Genomic DNA, 18,082 nt, shown 5'->3' on the forward strand with positions numbered 1-18,082 from the left:
TCTTGTAAAACTCACACACTTCGACGGCTTCAATTTGAGACCATAACGATGTAAACGCTCAAATACACGTTCTAGACGTTCTAGACGTTCTAGACGTTCTAGACGTTCTAGGTGCTCATCAAACGTGGAACCGAAAATTAAGATATCGCCCAAAAATATGAGACATTCTGTGAGATGTAAATCACCCATACACGTCTCCATCAAGCGTTGAAATGTCGCTGGAGCGTTGGTTAAGCCGAAAGCCATGCGATTACACTCATAGAAACCCGGTGAGCCTACAGAAAAGGTGGTTTTTCTCTTTATCCTCTTCTTTCATCTCGACCTGCCAATATCCTGAACGTAAGTCCAATTTACTAAAGGATTTGGCTCCCATTAACGAATCAATTGTTTCGTCAACTCGAGGTAGCGTATACGCATCCTTAATTGTAATATTGTTTAGTTTCCGAAAATCTATGCAAAACCTTAAAGAGCCATCTTTTTTTCGAACTAAGACAACGTTAGAGCAATAGGGACTATTAGATTTCCTGATAGCACCAGCTTCTAACATCTCTTTCAAATGTTGTCTTACCTCTTCAAACATACCAGGGGGAATACGACGGTATGCATCCTTAAAAGGAGTGTTATCACTCAACTTAATAAAGTGTTTTACCAAATTAGCATTGCCTATATCAGTAAAAGAACGTGAAAATATACTCTCCCATTTCTGCAGTAGTTCATTACCTTTCAACAACTGTTCTTTTGTCAAACTATCAGATTCGACTTTAATACCAAGCTCATCGAGGGAAGACTTATCGCCAACTTTCTTGGAAGTTGCGTCAGGTGACCACGATTCAATAACTTGCGCCGAGCTAAGTCCGCATATAGTGCTCTTGGGAAGAATCACAATGGGTTAGCAAGATATGTTACACACCCTTACAGGAACACACACAGTGGTCCCGACTGACCCTAAGGTCACTAACCTAGGACACACAATAAGATGTCCAGACTGTGTCGTATCAGTAAGCTCTGTAACAGCAGTTGTAATATTATTAGGTCGCCTTGCAATTGCTTTTATAGTCATTACTGTATTAGGGGGAAATGTAAACGGAACTTTATTTGTCGATTTGACTGGTATTGTTTTATCAACATATATACTGTCAACAGCAAGTCTCCAAGCTTCTGGAATGGAATCATCTTGACCAGACAACTATAATAATAATAAATAATAATGTCCTAAAATCCAACCGAAGCTGCTCTTTGGTAACATTATGGTCAATTAAAACAAAAACACTAGTTAAAAAATCAACAGTTAAAAGAAAACGTTTCTAAAAAGATGGGTTTTAAGATTCTTTTTAAAACGGTCAATTGATGCACAGTACTTTAGTTCTATAGGAAAATCATTAGAATGCCACAGTTCTGCTGCCGCAAAAGCAAAGGAGCGTCTACCGAAAGAAGAGTTTGCAGTTACTGATTTAATAAGGTATTTAGTTTCGGAACGAAGATTTCTGGTAGGGTGGTAGGGTTGAAATAATTCTTTAATATATACAGGAGAGTCATCACATGACAAAGCACAGAAAGTCAGCATGAGAATTTTAAAATCGATTCTGGTCTTAATCGGTAGCCAGTGGAGTTCTTTCAAAACGGGGGTTGTGTTGTTGTTAGTTAGTTGTATTTTACGTCCGCTTCCACCGAGGTGATATCGCAGACAAAAAACGGGGGTAATATTGGTGTATAATTTAGTTCTTGTAACAATTCTTGCAGCTGTGTTTTGAATCTTTTGTAGTCTATTAATTTGATATGCTGGTAAGTTGTAGAGTAACGAGTTGCAGTAATCGAGACGTGAGGTCACCAAAGAGTTAATTAACAGTTTTGTAGAGTCAATGTCGAGGAAATTGCAGATCCGTCCAATTTTGTGAAGTTGGAAGTTGGAAGATTTACAGATTGAGGAGATGTGAGCATTCATGTTCATATTCTTATCCAAAATTACACCGAGATTTCGAACGCTATTAACCGGGTTAACATCAAAATTACCAATTGAGATATTACTAACAGGTATTTTGGATAAATGATGATTAGAACTGATTTGCACGAACTCTGTTTTTTCATCATTGATCTTTAAGAAGTTCTTTTTCATCCAGCACTTAATAGCATCAATGCATGATTCAAGTTTAGACACTCGAAGAAATTCATTTTCGGGTTTAATTGAAATGTAAAGTTGAGTATCATCAGCATAGATGTGATAATTCAGATTGAATGATTTCAAAATACGCCCTAGAGGAGTGGTATAAGCAGTAAAGAGCAACGGTCCGAGCACCGATCGCTGGGGCACGCCGAATTTAAGTTCTACAGATGAAGACTTAACCTTATTGATGACAACGGATTGGTGACGGAATGTAAGATATGACTGGAACCAATTTAGCACACTACCCTCGAGTCCGAAAACGTCATGTAGCCGTTTTAACAGTAGAGACTGGTCGATTGTGTCGAAGGCGGCACTTAAATCAAGAAGAACCAGTAAGACCACATTTTTATTGTCAAGACTAGTTAGGATATCATTATTCACACGAGTTAAGGCTGTTTCTGTACTATGTTTGCTTCTGTATGCCGATTGGAAGGGTTCGTTAAGATTGTGTAACTTCAGGTGGGCTTTGAAACGTACTGCTACAACCTTTTCAATAAGTTTGGAGATGAAAGACAGGTTAGAGACAGGTCTGTAGCTTTTCAAATCGTTGTAATCGAATGTACTCTTCTTGAGAAGTGGAAAGACCAATGCTTCTTTCAACGCATCGGGAAATTTTCCAGTAGATGGGGAAGTATTCACAATGCTACAGAGAATAGGACAAAGTTCTGTAGAACAGCTTTTAACAAGGTGGGTTGGGAATACATCTAGTTCACAAGAAGAGGAAGAGGATGTAGAAATGATTGATTGGATTTCATCCACAGCAGCTATTGAAAACGTTGATAGTGGTGAACCAGGGAAGTTTACTTCAATATCGTTATCAGATACCGATAAAGAACCATTATCAAGTGCCCTACGTATGGTAGCAATTTTATTGTTGAAGAACTGACTGAAAGATTCAGCGAGTAGCTTGGGATCATGATGCTCAGGTAAAAGGGTACTGTCACCAGTTTTCATCATATTGTTCAAAATTTTGTTAAGTTCTTTAGGGTTTTTATTATTTTCTTGTATATGATTTAAAACAAAATTCTGTTTGGTCTGATTGATGAGGATGTTCGTATCATTACGAGCCTTTGCATATATTTGTCTGTCAATTTCAAGCTTACTCTTGCGCCAGACCTTTTCCGCCTTGCGACGTGCCCGTTTGCTCTCACGAACAGAATCGTTGAACCATTTACGATTTGGTCTGATGGTGAGTGTTTTACTGACAATTGGTGCATGGCTATCAATAATGCCTTGAAGCACTGTATTATAGATTTCAAGTTAATCAGAAATATCACAGAAATTGCTAATTTTATTAAGGGCACTGTCATTTAAGATATCAGATTTCAAGTTGGTTAAGTTGATGGCTCTCAGTTTGCGATATGATACAAATGAAATGAAATGAAATGTGGTTTAACGTCCTACTGTTCTGCTCCTAACCTGTGCTAATGAAGACGGGCATACGCCATACAGTGTGCTATGAGGGAAATTTTGCCCGGACAGCGGCACTACGGCCTACTCTTATATCAAATTCCAACTGCCAAGGGATCTTTTACGTGCACGCCAATGTGTACACGGGACCTCGGTTTTTCGTCCCATCCGAACGACTAGACAGCTTTCCTTGTCAGCCCCTCCGTCCTGCATCACTGACAAGGGAGAACCACGCCGGAAAATCTGGATGAACTTTCTCGGCCAATGCAGGGATTGAACACCCGACCTCCAGGCTAGCGAGCTAGCGTCTTACCCACTTAGCCACGTGATCCCCGCGATATGATACAACTTACAAAGTTTTATAACATTAGTACCTACAACAGCAGGGACCTTGAGATTGTAATCTGTGTTGGAGGTCACTAAAACCGGAACATAAAAGTTTTCTTCCGATAAAAACGATATGTTAATAGACGCTTCGATATATCCTATAAACGGAAGTTCATTTCCACCAGCGGTATATACATTTAATTCGAAATCCGAAATATTTCTTAGTAATGGCTGAGGATTTAAAAATCTGTAAAATCTCTCAGATATGCACGTTATCATCGAACCACTATCAATCAACGCATCTATTTCAATTCCACAAATGGTAATAACACCGACATTGGATTTACCGATTAATCTGTTTCTAAACAAATTTGTAGGGCTAGGCAATATACCTCGCTCCGTCTGCCCTTCCACGGAGGAGGTTAATCTTTTGGGTGAGTGTAAAACTGTTGATATCCAGGTCTACTATAGGAAGAGGAACCTCGATAACCACGGTAAGTGCCGCGTCCGACACCACCGCGATACTCTTGATTACTGTTACCATGGTAACTCCCAGGCCTAGAAGTACCACGATATTTCCTTATAATACCTCCACGAAAATTTGGATTAATCGCAGCAGAATAATCGTTACGCGCATCATCAGACTTTTGAAAAGAATCTACTTTATTCTCAAGTTGTCGGAATTTCTTCATTAAAACTTCCATCTGTTCGGCAAGCTTATCAATTTTGTCATTTTGGGGTACTTGTACAGGATTATGATGAACCTTAGGTTGAATCTTAACATATTTATTTCTATCATTAGTATTTAATTCCTGGTCTACAGACCGTATTTCGCGCAACATATCGTCATAACATCGAGCAGTGTCATATTTATGTCGGGTTTGACTTTTCAATGCCTCATTACGTAAACCTGTCCAGAATTTAGACCGGAGCATATCATCTTTAGCAGCAATACCTACATGTCCATTAGCAATAGCAATTTGTAAAAGAGTCTCTAATCTACAACCAAATGAAGTCACCGATTCGCCTTCTTTCTGCGTCTCCGTGTAGAACTTTTGCATGATGGATTCATTAGAGCTAACATTTCCAAACAATGTATCGAGTTTCTTTAAAATATGATTAGCAGTAGCCGCTTCACCTAACGGTATAAGAATTTGTCGCGCAGTGCCGCGTAATGACCAACGGATTGCTAACAAACAGCTGTGCTCTGAAATAGATTCGTTCGAACCGCCAAACATCAAACGTTGTGTCACCCTTTTGAGGAGGTTCATCACCTGAAAACATGGGTAATTTAGGGGCTTCGTTATAAGGAATACCGGTTACATTTTTATTTGGATTGATAGCTCTTTCTGGAGACGAAGATTTTGCGGTACCGGGTAAAGGCTGAGATCGTGAAAGTAGTTCTTGAAAACGGTGTAACCGAGACGGATTAACATTCGTCTTGGGAGTACTTTCTAAAAATTGCGGAGGTCGCCTATGTTTGTTGAATTCCTCCTTAGTTAATACTACATATTGACTTTCACGAAGTGTTTCAATCATATGCTGAATTTCATGTTCTTCAATGTCATCTAGTTTACCACCGGATGCCATTTTATGATTGTTTAAGCTAATTTGGATATTTCGAAAGCTACAGATAAGTAAGGTTAATATGAGTATGTCAATATTAAATATACTAGTAAACATGAATAATACTGTATTTAAAGAATTGTCAAAGAATCAAATAAATTGTCATCTCTACAACCTGAAAAAACAATGAGCCAACGCAGCGCCAAATGTAAATGTAAAAATACAGCAAACACAACTAACCTCTCTTTCAACCTTTTGTTACCTTGTGATGCAAGTGTAAAGTGCAGACCGTGCAGACTTAAATCTTAAATCTTAATTATCAAAAACTGGAACTGATTCAGATGTAACTGCAAAAATAAATTAATGATGTCAAAAACTAAACAAAATAATATATGTAATTAACTACGGATAAAGACAGAACAATTTTAAGACACAAATTTAAAGGGACGGTCGGGTCAGGAAAACTACACATGTCTGGGTTGGTCAATTGATATCAAACAGAAGTAGATTCAGCTTTATACAGCCAATTCCAATCATGGGAGAGGATGTGTATGAGAAGGGTTTTGGGTGGGTTGGGACTGTATTCCCCTAAACACTATGAATGTTTAGAGTAACTTAAATAGCAAACAAGTGTATACAAATTCAAGGTATAGATATGTATAATTACTATAATGATTCACAAAAAAACAATTAATTAGCACAAATTTAAAAAGTTAATGTCTTTTTCATCGATTTCAAAAAATCCGCTGACGCTGCATTGTTGTTAGTCCTGGAACCGCGCTGTGCACAAATTTATAGAGAGCTCTTAGTTTAAACGATCTGTAAACGCGAAAATACAACTTACATCAAAAGAAACACTTTCTGAGAAGAACGTTGGTTTAATTCAGGAACTGTTGATCAGGAACCACCACTTTAATACACGAAATGTGAATATCGCTAGCTTGTTGAGATGATCATTTACCATAATTGATACCATTTCATCATTAATACGTTGGGCGCCAATGTCACGGGGTCGTTAGGAAAAACACGCCAAAGACATGTAGGATTCTTTATTTAGGTTAATCAAATAAATATATGATCGTAAATGACCATTCAACGTGTGGTTTACTACTGTAAATACATATAAAACACGCCAAAGACATGTAGGATTCTTTATTTAGGTTAATCAAATAAATATGTAAGTCCTGAAATGCTTTAAAACGTCCCACTTCATGACTCAAGTCACACCCTTTAAAACACCCAACTCTATGACTCAAGTCACACCCTTTCAAACACCCCAATCTATGAACCAAGTCACACCCTTTAAAAACACCCGACTCCATGACTCAAGTCACCCCCCTTAAAACACCCCATAGTCCCAAAATGACCTAGTTTGTGTTGAGTGGACGTTAAACCCCATTTCACTCTCTTAAAACACCCCACTTAATGACTCTGGGGAAAAAATCACTTAAGATGCAGTCATGTCAAGAGTGTTGCTTGGGGACAACTCTTTGGATTATTTTATTTGCAAAATAAAGTCTGATTTCTGAAATAGATATTATAGGTAAAATTAATTATATTTATGATATGTTCGTTAAAAAAGTATTAACATTAGTGTTACTTTGCTCTTATTTTTTTAACAAATTTTCACAAGTTGATTTCCTTTATTTTGTTAATGTAGAATGGTAATGAACTGCTCTTTTCATTTTCTTTGTTTTATTTGTTTCGTTTGAATTTGATTTATCAGTTTAGTTTTTGATTGTTTAATTTTTGTTAATGAAGTTGATTCTTTTAAACTTCGTTTTTATTTTTGAACTCTACTTGGTGTAGGTGTTCATCAGGTAATACCTCGACTGAGTTCAATATAGAGATTAGCCGGTTGATTTGTTGGATATAAACCTTTGAATAATAGCGCCTAACAGGCAGCTGTGTTTAATTATGTTCTCCTGATTTTGATTGTTTTTGTGTGTTTGAAGTATATGTTTGTGATATGCGCTTAGAAACACTTCACGTGTAATGAAGCGCTATATAAATCGAACAATAATAATAATAATAATAATAAATATATGATCGTAAATGACCATTCAACGTGTGGTTTACTACTGTAAATACATATGGAATATGTTATTTAAATACACACACATGTAAATGTGTCTTCCACATGTCTAGCCAGTGCGATGTTCTATAGTGGAGTGCAGTTGAATATCCGTGAATTTCGCGGCTGGAGTTAAAAACCAATCAAATCATTCAAACAATCACACGTGACGGACACACCCAAGCTTACCAACAAGGTAAGGTTTTTGTCGTTTACTCGCGTCACTCGAGTCGACTCCATTGCCGAGTTTACCCGGGTGAAACATCCCGAACGTTCCGAGTAGTCACATGACATCAAAACAGTTACGACGTCAGTATGTGATCGAGAGACAGGCTTTTTTGCGTATAGGACGCCATTTTGTCACGTGACAAACCCTTTTACTCTCCGCTCAACGCGAACGGTCTGGTGTCGACTCGAGTGACTCGGGTGAACAACGAAAACCTTACCTAGAGGACAAACTATTATGGACAACCTCAAAACACAAAAATAAAATACGCTAGCGCAATATTAATATACATATTAACCCTGCGACATATTCATGGAACTTGTATATATTTATTCGCTTCCATAACGTTTAATATTATATCATATATCTAACTTATACATAGGTGAGCTTTAGGAGAGAGAGGGAGAGAGAGAGAGAGAGAGAGAGAGAGAGGAATGAAATGGTGTTTAACGTCCTACTGTTCTGCTCCGAACTTGGCTAATGAAGACGGGTATACGCTATACAGTGTGCTTTGAGTGAAATTTTGCCCGGGAAGCGGCGCTACGGTCTACTCTTAAATCGAATTCCAACTGCCAATGGGATCTTTTACGCGCACGCCAATGTGTACACGGGACCTACGGTTATCGTCCCATCCGAACGACTAGACAACTGTTCTTGTCAGGCCCTCCGTACTGCATCACAGAGAGAGAGAGGGCACAACTGCTTGTACACTTTTATTTATTAATGATGTAGGGCATAGACGCTGGCTAGTTAATGTGCGCGGGCGGGGGGTTTAACGTCCACTCGACAAAAACTAAGTCATTTCAGGACTAGCATACTAACATATGGTTCAATTTCATTTCAATAATTCGCTAGCGCGTTGCGGTCTTTAGCGGAAGGGGGAGGGGACCGTAGAACACCAATAAGGTTGGGCAAGCGACCGTATTCCTTTTCACTTGACTCAATGACAGACCTTGTGATTTGACCCCACCCTACCCCTCACCTCAAGACATTTAAACAGAATTGTTTCAACTAATTGCCTGTTAATATTCCCCTACAAGGATTGGTCTAGTAAACAGACTATATACTAGAACAACAAACATGGCGGTGGGAAACAGGTTTATTTATCTTCAAACGAGGTGATATCGTAGACAATAAATATGATTAAAATATTTACAATAGATTAACAAGTACAATGGTAACAATATATCAATATAAAAATATAAAAATAAAAGAAAAATCACCTCCAACCCCGATACACAATAAAAGAACCAAAATAGCAAGAAGCGATGAAAACACACCAGTTATCAGTGGAAGTGCTGGCAAGATTAAAACATGTTCTTGTCTTCGTTCGTATATAAATTTACAAATATATGATGATGATTGTGAATCGAAGCGTGTCACCAATGATTTGCAATTAATTTTCGGTCTTACCTATTGCGTTTTAATCGGTAATATATTTATACGGGTTGAAATACAGGCAATGTACCGTCAACGCCAGGCCTTTTGCTGTGACAATACTTCTATGATAGATTGATAAACAACACTGAATGATTTGTACATTCTAACTTAAAGGCCAAAAGTATGGTGGCTGTTAGCGGCCATTCAAATGAATCTAAATCGTCGACTTGAGAAGAAGGCGACAAGTCGCCGCACGACGAAATCAACCCGCCGACACGACAAAATAACTTCCGAGGCGACAAGTCGCCGCACGACAAGTCGAAATAATTGTATTTCGTCGACTTGTCGCCTTGTCGCCTTCTTCACAAGTCGACGATTTAGAATGGCCGCTAACAGCCACCATACAAAAGTCCGTGCGTATTGCTAATATGTTGAATATCGTTATACACTGTTAAAATAATAAAGTTTACAATATCCATCATTATACCACCACTTTTCGGAAATCTAATTGAAATCTATTGAAATTGAATTTTTTAAAAACATCTAGTAAAACAACTGTTCCGGCAACGGATGTGTACTATCATAATTTATCATAAATTATAGTCATACTATTTTCATGCGCTACGAAATAATATTTCGACAAATATTTTCCTAGTAATGACAACCAAGATTTTAATAGAGTATAGTGGGACTATTAAGGGAACATCGCTTGCATGCAATGTGAGTAATTCGTGATTTTTGGCAGTGAAGGGTATTCTATAAATAAAAATTCAAGCTGTTTGGCTAATGTGAGTATTCCATATTTTAAGCGTGCAGGTCAGCTTTTCACATAGCCAAGTATATGTAAAATAGAGCCTTTGAATTCCGATTTAAGGTAAGACACTTACCTAAGTGGGAAAATTAAGTATATTTACTTAACTTTAAGAAAACCTTTGAATACGTTCCATGGATTATTAATTAGACATTTATTCACATGACAAGCCCATAATCAACTCTCTAGATCATCGTATGGTTAAGATATTGACAAGTCCATAATCAACTCTCTCTAGACCATCGTATGGTTAAGATATTGACAAGTCCATAATCAACTCTCTAGACCATCGTATGGTTAAGATATTTAGTGGTTTAGACAATGATAAACGTCATGGACAACACTCACCGAAACTATCGATTGAGGGACTGAATATCGAGACTACGTTTATTAAAGTGACAATTATACTTGACAATCGAAACTATTTAGGCTATTTCTTGTCAAAACTGCAAACACTGATAACTTCGTACAGAATAAAGTAAATTTTCAACATATTCTACTTTCATTATCTATTTTAAAATCATTACATAATGTATCTTACATAATGTATCTTTAATAAAACTCTTTATCTATATCTTACATAATGTATCTTTAAACAAAAAACTATCTATCTATTTCTTACATAATGTATCTTTACACGACTGTAAACAGGCCCTAGGCCTTAATCTCCAGCCAAATAAGTTTATGATCACAAACGCCAGGATGCAGAAGTCAGTGACAATTGGTATTAACATCCGAACCGTGAAAGTGTGTAACCCTTAGTAACAAATGGAACCGTTACTAAACGAGTGGATATCTACAAATACAAATAAATATGACTGATTAATCAAAGAGACGGCTACAATAAACTTACAATAAATATATCAAATGACACCATGTAATAAAATGGATTATATAAATAGCTTGACTAGATGAATATTTATTATTAAATGGAAAAGTAGTTATATCCATATATACCTTGTCTTGTGTTTTATTATGAATAGTTAACTGTGTTTCTAAATGTCATTTAAAACAAGAGCATCGCTAACGCTGGAATATACGTCCACGTTCCAGCTTTGATTGAGAATGAAAAGGAGGCTAGGCGTTGGGTTTGTTTTGCCAAATTTACAGACAAAATATTAACAAAAAAGTGGGTATGACACTGCCCCAGGAGGTTGGGGCATGCACCAAAATAAATAGTTGCTGTCTTTACGGTATAAGGAATAAATATGCAAAATTCCAAGATGATCCATTCAGAATTGCAGCCTGTAGATGATAAATACAAAAATCGGGTGTGGCTCTGCCCCTGGGGGTTGAAAATGGAACAAAATAAATAGGCACCACCCTGTTATTGAAATGACAACATCAATAGTTGCCATCCTTAGGGTATAAGGAATAAGTATACCAAGTTCCAAGATAATCCTTTCAGTAAGGGCATTCACCAAAATCAATAGTTGACACCCTTAGGCTATAAGGAATACATATGCCAAGTACCCAGTTAATCCATTCAGAATTGCGGCCTGTAAACGATAAACACAAAAATTGGGTGTGGCTCTGGCCCTGGGGGTCACCGGACATGCAGTTGTCATTCTTAGGGTATAAGGAATAGGTATGCAAAGTTTCAAAAGGATCTGTTAAGAATTGTGGCCTGTAGGCGAAACACAAGACACACAAACATTGGGCGGGGCTCTGTCCCAGGGGGTCGGGCATCCACCAAAAATAATAGAGGTCAGCCTTAGGGTATAAGGAATAAGTATAAAAAAGTTTTCAAGACGACTGATTAAGCATTGCAAGCTGTACTGACACACATAAAGAAAATGGGCGTGCCTCTGCCCCTGGGGGTTGGACATTCACCAAAAACTATAGGGATGTGGTTCTTGTCGGACATTTTACCGAAAATAAAGGGGCATAACTCTTATCGTTATTTAAGCAGAAGAATTCATACCACAATTAACTAGAAATGGGCGTGGCTCTGCCCCTGGGGGTCGGGCATGCACCAAAAACAATAGGGATCTTCCTTGGGGTATAAGGAATAAGTATACCAAGTTTGAAGAAAATCCAGTAAGAATTGCGCCCTGTAGGCGACACAAAGACACACGAAAAGAAAATGGGCGTGGCTCTGCCCCTGGGGGTTGGGCATGGACCCCAAACGTTAGGGATGTTCCTTAGGGTACAAAGAATGTGTATGCAAAGTTTCAAGATTATTAGTTAAGAAATGTGGCCTGTAGACGACAAACAAACAAATACTAGAAATGGGCGTGGCTCTGCCCCGGGGGGTCGGGCATGCACCAAAAACAATAGGGATCTTCCTTGGGGTATAAGGAATAAGTATACCAAGTTTGAAGAAAATCCATGAAGAATTGCGCCCTGTAGGCGAACCACAGACACACACACACACACACACACACACACACACACACATACATACATACACACACACACACACACAGACAGGGGCGACGGCATAATACGTTCACATTATGAATGTGGACGTATAAAAATGGTATGATGGATTACCATAATCAAGGGAGCTAACTCCAGAAGTAGTTATCCGAAATTAATGTAAAATTGCCTCATATAGATAAGATGTTTTTTGCTAGCATACGAAACAGCAATCTGATTTAAGTACAGATCTATATTTCGTTTCGTTTTTTTATATACTTTCGATGGCCTGTACTGCATGAAGATCCGAGAATTTGTAGTGGGAGGTTGCGTCAGGGGTCATGTGAGCGGCTTTTGACCTATGACGTCAGACATTTGATTAACTAATCAGCATTGATGTTTCTAGTGGAATACCCACAGTTCCGTGCATCGCATGCCAAGAACTCACTGCAACAGACCGTTTCATTGGCTAATCCCTAACATCATCTAGAACGCAGATTATATAACAACTCTTCCATATCCTAGTGTAGTAAAGACAAGTTAACCGAAATTTTGGACTATAAAAAACCAAACGAAATAGGATCTGTGTTTCAATCAGGCGCCCACAGCAGATACCTCATGCGGGCAGTCAACAAAAATTGTATTCTGAATCATTGGTTAAATATAACGAAACATACTTATGATGTACAATAACAACGATAATAGTCCGTCACGTTTAGTTACATAATTCCAATCCGTCGTGGGGGGGGGGGGGGTGGCTTTTTTTTTGTTTTTTTTTTTGGTAGAAATCATGGAATAAGTTTTATTTTCAAGGTTTCGGACGTTAATAACCAAAAAAAACAATGTTGACTTTTTATCATAGTATATGGTGGGATAATAGGTCTACAATGCTTCGCACCAAAAGGTGTTCAAAGGTCAATTGCTGACGAGTGGACCGACGCACCGAGTGACGATATTAAACGTCCACAAATAGAAATTACACTGGCATGACTAGCTGCTTGCTAATGTGTTGCGCTTGGTCAAGAACTTATAATTGGTAGCTTGACACCAACTATACAGGAGGCAGACCACCATTAATTTCCACATTGACTTCAATGTTAATTCTAGTCTCTTTGTCCACCTCCGACTTTTTCCCAAATTTTCGTTGGGATTGAATGCTTTTCACTACAGACAAAGGAACAAATGGTCATGCCTTTGCACTAAAATTTGTATGAGGTTGACCACCAAAATTTTGGGATACACAAACTTGAAGAAGCAAACTAAAAAAAAACATGTAACTAGTTGCCGTACATATCACCGTAGCCAATCTGATAACTCTGTTAAATGCCATTCAAAGATGATAACTCCATTATCCTTCCGCCTCAAAATCCTGAATCCTGGCAGAAAATGTTAATTCAAACCCTCTTCGTCCATTCTAGACCAAAAAATCAACAAAAATAGGCATGCAAAAGGAGAGAAAGGAGACAGAGAGAGAATTGCTATAAATAGACGAACTACAATTTGCCGAGATGGTGATATTTAATGGTGGCCTGCCTCCATCCGATTAATAGAGTTATTCCCCTTGTCCCGGATAAATTAAGGTTTTTAATAGAGGTTACGATCAATTTCATTCGGAGCCCGTCAAGGGCACGATTCCACTCTTATAAATATTAATTCGTTTAAACGAAATACTAATTCGATTAAACGAAACATTAATTCGTTTAAACGAAATATTAATTCGTTTAAACGAAATATTAATTCGTTTAAGCGAAATATTAATTAGTTATAACGAACTATCTATTAGTTATAACGAAATATTAATTCGTTATAACGAAATATTAATTCGTTATAACGAAATATTAATTCGTTATAACGAAATATTAATTCGTTATAATGAAATTGTTAAAAAAAAAACAATTGTCTCTATCTTTATCGATATGCGGTCGGGCTTGAGATGGTAACCCTGGAACTGCGACACAAACTAGGTTATTTCGGATGACCACGTGGTTCAATTTTATTTCAATAATTCGTTTGCGCGTAGGGGTATTTAGCAGTGGGGGGGGGGCGGGTAGGCCCACGAGGTTGGGCAGGCGACCCTGCTCCTTGTCACGTAAAAGCGGTAAATCGAGACAACGCCACTTGACTCAATGACAGACCTCATGGTTTCACACGCACCACTAGATCACCCAACCCCCTTTCGCTGGAACTGCAGGTCACGGAACACTGAAAATCGATAGGGTTCATATGCTTATGAAAACAATGGTTAACACACAAACTGAAAAAAAATCTGTTAAAAACTATTGCTTCTATCCTGTTCACAAGGTTTTCTAAATGGGGATCATGTGAGGATGGGTGAGCTGTGAAGCCCTGGTGACATAAAGGGGTGAATTGGGTTCCAGGGTGCCTCCTCTCCTATTCTGAAAACCTTATGAACATTGGTATAAAGCATTGGGTGTAATGAGAGATTATATAACGAATTAATATTTCGTTTAAACAATCCGATTAAAATACTCATCCATATTTCGTTTCGTTCGTTTTTGTTTTATACTTTCGATGGCTATACTAGTGTAGTAAAGACAAGTAAAACGAAATTTTGAACTATAAAAACGAAACGAAATAGGATCTATGTTTTGATCGGATTGTCGTTTAAACGAAATAATTATATAAGAGTGGAATCGTGCACTTAAGGGGCTCCGTAGTTTCGAAAAGAAATGAAATGAAATGGGGTTTAACGTCCTACTGTTCTGCTCTGATCGGGCTAATGAAGACAGGCATATGCCATACAGTGTGCTATGAGGCACTAGAACCTACTATAATATCGAATTCCAACTTCCGGGACCTCGGTTTTTCGTCCGATCCGAACGACTAGACAGCTGCACTTGTCAGGCCCTCGCGCCACAGTTTTGAAAAGACAGGAGGTTGGACAGACGACCCTACTCCTTGTTACGTACAACAGGGGAATCGAAACCTTGCCAGTTGACTTAATGACAGACCTTATGATACAGCGCGCACATGCTAACCATTTGGCCATCCAACCCCCACCCAACCCCGAACACACTAACACACTAAGTTAATCACACTCGACAAACCTCAGCAGATTCTAGTACCCTACATCTAGCCTCGGCTGTATGACCAAGTCAGCCATTGGAACTACTTTCAAGTTCCCGGATTACCAACGACGTTGCCCATGACGAGACGACGCCTTTAAAGAATGTTCTATCATACAAATATTTCAAAGTCTGGAGCTATTTTTCTTTCAATTTTATCCGAGTTTCTTCAAACAAGGACAAATTTGCACTGAAAATTCTACACACGCTTCGAACGATGCAATTTTAATAACTTCTTTTTAAAAGCGGCAAGTGTTCCTAATAAGTAAACAGGTGCTGCATCGCAATTATATAGGTGTAGGTACATATCACTTACCATCATACAGCCAAGGCTAGATGTAGAGTAACGGAAGTGAGTTATCAACATGTCAATTGGATATCGGTACATTCAAGGTTACTAGTAAAAAGATGAAAACTAGATTACAGTGGACACGAAATTTACAAAATTCTCAAGTATGAATTTCAGGACTCACCAGAAATTAGCAGTCCAATTATCCACAGAGCGGTTAGAATGTATTCTTGGTATTCGGATGGGACCAAAAATCGAGGTCCCGTGTACACATTGGCGTGCACGTAAAAGATCCCTTGGCAGTTGGAATTCGATATAAGAGTAGGCGATAGTGCCGCTGCCAGGGCAAAATTTCCCTCATAGCACACTGTATGGCGTATTCCCGTCTTCATTAGCCCAGTATAGGAGCAGAACAGTGGACACGAAATTTACAAAATTCTCAAGTATGAATTTCAGGACTCACCAGAAATTAGCAGTCCAATTATCCACAGAGCGGTTAGAATGTATTCTTGGTATTCGGATGGGACCAAAAATCGAGGTCCCGTGTACACATTGGCGTGCACGTAAAAGATCCCTTGGCAGTTGGAATTCGATATAAGAGTAGGCGATAGTGCCGCTGCCAGGGCAAAATTTCCCTCATAGCACACTGTATGGCGTATTCCCGTCTTCATTAGCCCAGTATAGGAGCAGAACAGTAGGGCGTTAAACCCCATTTCATTTCATTTCCTATATCCCGGTCCTGCGTGTCTCGAGATGGTAGTATCTATAGGTTCACCTGCAGATGGGAGTCATATAGTACTTCAATAATCAGACTGCCAATTCATGTCTTTAAAACAACGATTGATTATTTCTATTTGTTACATTTCTGTCACATCCAACTATGTACACTTAAACATACATTATGTAAGAGCTCAATCTGCCTATTGCAGGCCTTTCTTGAGGCCTGAAATATTATCTAAAATATTAATTACACATTTATTAGCATGAAACGACCACAATTAAATGTCCATGCCATCGAATAGGTCCGATTTAAAGTAGATTAAAACGGTTCAGACATTTAATAATTTAATCTAAAAATGGTGAAGCGGGGCTAAGCTTCTAACAACCAGTACGGTGGTTACAATTAGTGCACACACCTTGTCAAATCAATGGTGAAGCGAGGCTAAGCTTCTAACAACCAGTACGGTGGTTACAATTAGTGCACACACCTTGTCAAATCTTCAAAGGCTAATATCTTTGCTCAGATTAAAGTAATTTGAATGACATTTTCAATATATTCATTTTGGATTATTTATTTTTGAATTATTATAGCAAGAACGGGCAGCTTTTTATCTAAATCTTACACAATGTATCTTTAAAGTTACAATTTCATATTTTTAATAAGTTATATTTTTAAAATGTATTAAAATACAGCCCTTAAATAGATGATATCTATAAACAGTCCTACCTTGTTAAACTATAATCCTATTAATCCTATAATTCACTATTGCCAGTTGAGAAATTGGCAAAAATATCGTTTTCAAATTCAAACGTTTGAAGATAGCTATTCCGTGGTGGGGAATAGGAAAACAAGGGAGATAAGTGTGTCATTATTTCCGGTGTGAAGATTTTTAAGTGTGAGAAAGATAACCTATGATCGTATAGTGAGTTGACAACCTATTGATTAAAAGACATAGGAATAATTATGTTTTGACTTTCTTAGAAAATATGAAATTGTAACTTTTAGGATATAATCCTACCTGACACGCGTATAAATCATCGCTTTGAAACCGAAGCGTAAAATGCCGACATTTAATTTTAAAACGGAATAAGTTTTACGTCTAAGTTATCTGGGCTTTAGCTACGAGAACGTCGTTAAAACGTTGAGATGTACTGATGCGTTGTTTTTTTTTTTTGTTTTTTTTTTGTTTTTTGTTTTTTGTTGTTGTTGTTGTTGTTGTTGCTACGATTGGATTGCTTTGGATTCTCCATTTAAACACTTTTTACGTATTAATATCCGTAACGTTATAAACCTAAGATAATTCGTTTATACTATTATGAAAATTTAGTTTCTGTCATAGATTGGGCCGTCCACACTTTCCATTGCAAACATCTGAAAGTTCGATAATTCGCTGGGGCAACGGCTCTCGTGTAATAGAACATATCTACCGGTTAAAACAGCCATCTAAAATTATTGTTTTTGACAATTTCATGCATGATTCCGCTGAAGTCTCAGAAGATTTTTAGGTGCTTATGACATGCATTTACTGGAGACCATAGGTAACTGGATTTCTCGGTGGAACGTTGATGTTCCAGGACATGTCTACGGTTAGCTCCGCTTGAAAACAGACACTAAGCCGGATGGTCGTCATTTTAAGTCCTTAAAGCCTCAATACCACTCTTGTTGTAACT

Source organism: Patella vulgata, chromosome 5 (genome assembly GCF_932274485.2).
Source record: "Patella vulgata chromosome 5, xgPatVulg1.2, whole genome shotgun sequence".
In the NCBI taxonomy this organism is placed as follows: domain Eukaryota; kingdom Metazoa; phylum Mollusca; class Gastropoda; family Patellidae; genus Patella; species Patella vulgata.